The sequence below is a fragment of the Nicotiana sylvestris genome, chromosome 4 (genome assembly GCF_000393655.2).
Source record: "Nicotiana sylvestris chromosome 4, ASM39365v2, whole genome shotgun sequence".
In the NCBI taxonomy this organism is placed as follows: Eukaryota; Viridiplantae; Streptophyta; class Magnoliopsida; order Solanales; family Solanaceae; genus Nicotiana; species Nicotiana sylvestris.
Genome location: NC_091060.1, coordinates 117637962 through 117643780, shown reverse-complemented (window position 1 = coordinate 117643780; position 5819 = coordinate 117637962).

Here is a 5819-nt window from a genome sequence, read left to right as displayed (position 1 = left end):
CAGACAGAAAGGTCAGAAATGGAGAACAACAGTTGGGGATCCTACAGTTAAGGATCAGTCAGAAGGTCAAAACAATCCTTCAACCATGTTCAAGGCAGTCGAAACGAAGTAGAGCCTAGCAAAGAGAAAACCACCCCCAGCAAGAATGCCACAACTAACCACCATGTTTAAATTGACAAAATTTTCTTTGATTTGAAATAGGGGCAAAGATGGCATTTGTTTCAGGAAACACCCAGTAAGGAAGACAAGTACCATGCAGGTTTGATCGCAGAATTCTCAGGACCCTCCTGGAAAATGGGACTTAGTTTAAAATTCAAAATACACGACTGAGTAGCAAGATCTGACATAAATGTACCCCAAAAGAATATAAGTTGGTTTAAAATTTTCATTCTGGAGATAAAATTTAGTTAGGAGTTGTCAGAAGCCTCATGGAAAATAGGACCTAGTTTAAAATTTAAAACAGTCATGAGTAATAAAATCTAGCATAAATGTATCCCAAGGAATAAGATGGTTTTAAAGTTCGCATGTTTAAGATATGATTCAATTAGGAGTTTTCAGGACCCTCTTGGATAATGGGACATAGCTTTGAGATCTCCATTAGATAACAAGGTTTAGCATAGGTTCTTGTTGTAGGGTAATATAATTTATTCGTAGAATTGTCACTCTTAAGATAAGACTTGATTTAAGAGTTGTCAGGGCCTGCCTGGATAATAGGACGTAGTTTAAAACTGGTTTGGATAACAAGATTTAGCATAAGACATACCCTTCAATAGATATAATTTAGCTCTAAAATTGTCGTTTAATTAAAAATTGCCAGGACCCTCATGGATAATGGGGAGTAGTTTAAGACCTCCTTAGATAACAAGATATAGTTTAGATTTAAAATCGTCGTTTAATTAAGAGTTGTTAGGACCCCCCTGGATAATGAGACCTAGCTTTCAAATTCTTAGTAATATTTAGTGATGTGATTCAGTTTAAACTCACAGATGCGCCCAACTACCAAACTGGGGCAGAAAATTTTCTTTTGTTTTGTCTATTTTTGCTGAAGTCAGGTGCCCATCTGAAGAATAGGAAGAACAACACGGATATCAAAGATAAGAGTGTGACCAAGTACTAGCAATCAGGCGTCCACCTGGAGAATAAGGAACAATAGTTGAAGTATCAGCAATCAGGCGTCCACCTGAAGAACAAGGAACAACAATTCGAGTTTCGGCAATCAGGAGCCCACCTGGAGAACAAGAGAAAACAAATCAGGTTTCAAGAAAGAATTGCACAAGTATTGGTAATCAGGAGCCCACCTGGATGAATGAGGGAGAACAAGTCAAAGAAAAGCAGTTTCAAGAAGAAGATGGACCAAGTTTCAGAAATCAGGCGTCCACCTGGAGAACAAGGAAAGACGGTTGAAATTTCAGCAGTCAGGAGCCCACCTGGAGAACAAGGGAATACATTCGAGTTTTAGCAGTCAGGAGCCCACCTAGAGAGCAAGGGAATACATTTTGAGTTCAGCAATCAGGAACCTACCTGGAGAACAAGAGAATACATTTCAAGTTTTAGCAGTCAGGAGCCCACCTGGAGAACAAGGGAATACATTCGAGTTTTAGCAGCAGGAGCCCACCTGGAGTGCAAGGGAATACAATTCCATTTTGGGCAATCAGGCGCCCACCTGGAGAGTAAGGGAATACAATTCAAGTTTTGGCAATCAGGTGCCCACCTGGAGAGCAAGGGAATACAATTCAAGTTTTGGCAATCAGGCGCCCACCTGGAGAGCAAGGGAATACAGTTCAAGTATTGGTAATCAGGAGCCCACCTGAAGAACGAAGGGAAGCAGCAAGTCAAGTGTTGGTAATCAGGAGCCCACCTGAAGAATGAAGGGAAGTAGTTCAAGTTTCGAGGAAAAGCAGTGCAAGTATTGGCAATCAGGAGCCCACCTGGAGAACAAAGGGAAGCAACAAGGTTCAAAGGAGTTCAGCAATCAGGAAACCACCTGAAAAACGAAGGGAAACAGTTCAAGTTTCGAGGAAAAGTAGCACAAGTGTTGGTAATCAGGAGCCCACCTGGAGAACGAAGGGAAGCAGCAAGGTTCAAAGGAGTTCAACAATCAGGAAACCACCTGAAAAACGAAGGGAAAGCATCTCAGAATGCAATTCAAGTCAGCAACAAAGGAATCTCACTCAGAGAGTACAAGTCAGTAGGGCAGCAGAAACTGCAAGTTCAAGATATAGATAGGATTCTTGTAATTCGTATATCATAGTTTAGTCTGGCTTCTTTTATTTTATCACGATGTAATAAGGAGTTTAGTAAGCAGAAACAGCAGCAATAACAGCAAAATCACAGCTCTTCGGTAGTACCAACTACCAAAACTTCTTGAACTACACACAACCTGATTCTCCGATAACCCGGGATATGTAGGTTGTCCAAAATCAAGACTCGGTTGCACCTTTCTCTTTTCTCTTATCCTTATTTCTTCCCTTTTAAATAAAAATATGTTCAAAAATTAGTCACACGGCTCACCTTATCTTTGCTTAAAAACTCTTCATGTTTCCAAACAAAGAGGGGTAGCTGTGAGCACCTAATTTTTGATAATATTTAATTTTTTATCACTTTTTCTATGTAAATATTTTGGGGGTTTTAACCTACAATTTTTAGCTTTTTTATACTTTTTATTATAGGGTAAAAATACAAAGTTTAAAAGGTGAATTATTACTATTAATATTTATTTTAATTTTATTTTAAAATAATAAAAAAATTCCGATTTTTTTTTATTTTTTTTAGTTTTCAGGAGTGATTTAAAAAATAAGAAAAAGGGAAGTATTGAATAAAAAAAATAAAATTAAAAGTAGGTGGAATTCTCTTTTAAAAAGTAAAAGAAAGTAGAAAATTAAAAAAATAAAAGTAAAGTTTTGTAGAAATTTAAAAAAAATAAAAAGTAAAAGAAAGTTGGAATTAAAAAACAAATATAAAGGTATCTGAAAATTAAAAAAAAATAAAGTAAAAAGAAAGTAGTATTTTTAAAAGAAAAGCAAAAGAAAGTGGATTGTTTTTTAAAGAAAAGTTAAATAAGTGGAATTCTCTTTTAAAAAGTAAAAAAAAAAATGGGATTTTAAATAAGATAAAAGTAATTAAAGTTGGAATTTAAAAAATAAAAGTAAATAAAGATGGGATTTCTTTTTATAAAAAAAATAAAAACAATTTGTAAGTGGGATTTCTTTTAATTAAAAAATAATAAAATAATAAAATATTTTTTTAAAAGAAATCTGAAAAATCTCGAAAATTTTGCTATAAATAGAAGAGAAAATTTGAGAAGAAAGGAGAAAAAAAGAGGGGGAGGAGAGAAATTTAGGTTGAAAATTTTCATTAAATTTTTCTTTCAATATTTCGGGCCTTGAATCTTGGGTTTGAAGAAGAGTTGATAGAGATTTTGTTGTTGCTGCTGTATTGACTCTACAACTTTCAGATTTTATTCATTTGAATTCACTCTCTTGTAGGTATGTAATTCAAGCTCTTGAGTTAAAAAATGTCGGAGCATCTTTATTGAAGCAGAAGCAAATTGATTTGGTTCTTTTGATAAAGTTTCTTTCGTATTTAATCTGTTCGCATGAATGATGTTTCTTTGATTGAGTGAATTGAGATTTGCAAATGTTAACGTTATTTTAGTATGTTCATGACTCTGTCTCTTTTTTTTTTCTTTTTTTTTTTTACTTTTTTTTTATTTTTCTTGGCTCTTGACTTGTAACCAGCAGGTATTGTTTTGTTTCCATTTAGATTTCAAGCTCATGTAGCACCATGTTCATATTTTGAAATTTAAAGAAGTATGTGAAGTTGAACAATTTGTCAACATTAAGATGTAAAAAAAATTAGATTGCGTTAGTGGAAGGATCTTATCTTTAGTTTATGTTATTGGCTGCATATTTTCTTAAATTAACCATGTGAAGATTCAACTTCCTCTGCTTCAAAATGGTACTGTAGAAGTTATAGCGGTGATACTACAACTTTCTCTTTAGCATAGTGTTAAATAAATTAATTATTTTAAGTGTTCTTTGTTATAATCAAGTTTAAAATGCATTTTTGTATGTCCATGTTTGTTTTGTTCCTTCTGGTTCATCCGAATAGTTCTCATCATGGTTTTTTTTGTGCTCATATGGTCATTTAAGATTCATTATTTTGTTAGTTTCTTTCTAGAATTTGAAAACGAAAGTCGGTCTTTTGAAGATGATATGGAGATGAACTCAAAGCTGGCACTTGGCTTTTGTTATTTTCACATAAATGTCAACTCCACTTTTCTGAATTGTAGTATGCTATAACAAAAGGCTCCAGTATTATACATGTAGCTAACCCATTTCTTTAGGCCTTTTGTACTTATCAATTTATACCATTGCATCCACAATAAAACATCAAAACTCATGGCCCTCATTTAACTAATTTTAAATCCTTAGAATTTGAGGCATGCCATTAAGCAAATTTTCTATGGCCCTCGCAAAGTTGAAAAATGTGTAGTTGCTTTAGGCGCGTAATTTGAAATTACCATCCTAAACCCGGGTGTGCATTTCATGTGACCCAAATCCAAATCCCAACAACGTTAAATAAAATGTGTCGTGGACCGCGGGTGCATTTATGTGACGTGGTTCAAGATATATTTTAAATGACGTTGCAATCTTCCTAAAAATGAATAAGAGCGGTTAATAAGTTAAAATTGAACCATAGGATAAAACATGTATTAAAATCAGATAATAGGCCAATTATAATAGTTGAGCGACCGTGCTAGAACCACGGAACCCGAAAATGCCTAACACCTTCTCCCGGATTAACAGAATTCCTTACCCGAATTTTTGTGTTCGCGGACTGTAAAATAAAGTCAATCTTTTCCTCGATTCGGGATTTGAACCGGTGACTTGGGACACCATAAATTATCCCAAGTGGCGACTCTGAATTTTTAATAAGAAATGAATCCCGTTTCGATTGTCACTTTAAGTTGAAAAAAACTCCCTTATACCTTTTCCGGGGTGTAGGAAAAAGGAGGTGTGACAAGGAGCACTTGCTCCTAAGTGTCAGTCACAATCCTAAATTGGGTCGTGTCATCATGCCTCTTTCTCCTCCTCATTCTCCTCCTTCGTTTTCTGAATGCTGAAGATTGAGATATTGTTATGAGTTCTAGCCTGATGATTCATATATATCTGCTTGTCCCATTATGTTCAGTTTGGTCTTATTCACAATAATTTAACCTCTTATATATTTTAGCTTTACAGACACATTGCTTTTTGGTTCTAATTTATCTGTAGTAACTTGTTTTTATGTCGAAAATATTTTTCATTCATTATCCTTTGAAATGAACAACATCAATCGCTACTAATCGTGATCTATTAAATTCATTGTTGTTTTAGAACTTCAGCTCTAAGAATGCTGAAGTTCAGCAAATATAAACAAAACTTCAGCTCCTAGAATGCTGAAGTTCAGCAAATACAAAACAAACTTCAGCCATGAAGTTCATCACAAACAGAACAAAGCTCCAGCTCAAACATGCTGAAATTCAGCAAATACAGAATAAAACTCCAGCTAAAACATGTTGAAGTTCAACAAATACAGAACAAAGTTTCAGCTACTAGAATGTTGAAGTTCAGCAATTACAAACAAAAACTTCAGCCAACGCATGCCGTTGTTTTATTGAACTAAAGTTTGCCATTTGCACTATGAACTGAAGTTTGCGTGATTGCCTTTGCAAGTTATGCCAAACTTCATTCAAAAATATTTGAAGTTTTGCTACATTTCAGGGAAATTTTTTTGCTACTTCAGGCTCGTACGCCTGAAGTACGCGAAAAGTAGAT